Source organism: Populus euphratica, unplaced genomic scaffold, assembly GCF_000495115.2.
Source record: "Populus euphratica unplaced genomic scaffold, PopEup_1.0 scaffold4199.1, whole genome shotgun sequence".
NCBI lineage: Eukaryota > Viridiplantae > Streptophyta > Magnoliopsida > Malpighiales > Salicaceae > Populus > Populus euphratica.
The window spans coordinates 6,239-7,585 of NW_011503997.1; the positions used below are offsets into that span (position 1 = coordinate 6,239).

General features: G+C 27.2%; 1 non-coding gene across 1 annotated transcript; it reads right to left on the reverse strand.

Moving 5' to 3' along the window:
- Positions 1-212: 212 nt before the first annotated feature.
- Positions 213-283, reverse strand: TRNAG-GCC (transfer RNA glycine (anticodon GCC)). Its single transcript has one exon. It is a non-coding gene; the product is annotated as a tRNA-Gly (tRNA).
- Between the last annotated feature and the right edge of the window lie 1,064 nt (positions 284-1,347).

The following is a 1,347-nucleotide window of genomic DNA, read 5'->3' on the forward strand; positions in this document are numbered from 1 at the left end:
CACTAAATTGAAGATTCAAATTCTAGAGGTAGAGATTAACAGAGAAAGGGGTTGAGGACCGTTTGGATCATTTATAATATTGGGCAAGTAGTGGGTGCTAATCATGAGTCATGATCAACGACTTGGTTCGAAGGTGGCTAGACTTGGACAATCTTCAATTATAATTAGTTGAAAAAACCATATTAAAAAGAAAATAAAAACTATTATGCTGATGCACCAGCCGGGAATCGAACCCGGGTCTGTACCGTGGCAGGGTACTATTCTACCACTAGACCACTGGTGCTGGCTTGAAAGTTTTCGCTGACTATATTTATAATAATATAAATCCTCATGCTTTATTTCTTTCTTTTTTGTTATCTAAAATGGCACTTAATGTTCATGCTGATCTATAAGTTAGATCGTTTGATTCCTCTTGAGAGATGCAATCTTGAATGGCATGGTGTGATTTGATTTCTTTTAGGTTTAACCATATGTTAGATGTAGTATTCAAGTTAATTTCTAATACAAGATATAAATGTGAAGGTGTTATGAATGAACTTTCTTATGCCATGAACAAATTTAATTAAGAATTAGAAAGTTGATGCATGTGTTTAATGAAGTGAAATGAAAATAACAGTGCAATTTTTTAAAAATATCTTATCTGCATTTTAAAAACTATGCTTATCAAGTTCATATGTAATTATTAAAAAAGAAAATATTAATGTAACATGAAAGACAATATTATTTTAAAATAATGGCATAATTGGATAATTATATAATTATTTGAATATCATTTAAATAAATAAATTATTTAAGAATAATTCAAATACCTAAAAATAAATAAATAAAAAACTATGAGATCCATTCGTGCATGTGCTTAAATGCAATTTGGTCCCTTTTTTTTTTCTTGTTGTCAAGTCATCAACCCTAATTTTTTTTTTTAACAGAAAATGCATTGTTTGTCTATCATCTTTTTTGATTCTCAAAGCAATTTCAAGGATTGAAAACCAAGGTCCAATTTTTTGGATCATAAAAACCTAGATTCTAATATTTTGCCAAAAATATGAAAAAAAAAATCTTATAGACCTCTACAACCCCATTTAAAGATGAAAATTCATTCTAAATAACCTAAAAACTCAAAATAATTAAATCAAATAATTTTTTTTCAAGATTTGATCTATTGTTTTTAGCATTATCAAAAGTGAAAAACAACAATTAAATTTCTTTATGAAAAATGAATTCATAGACAATAAAATCAAATTTATTCTCTCCTAAAATTTTTCAATGATTTATTTCGCATATCTCGCATATCTGGAGATTAAGGGGCTGAAACATAAAATAAATAAAGTTTGAAATTTAAATGAAAAA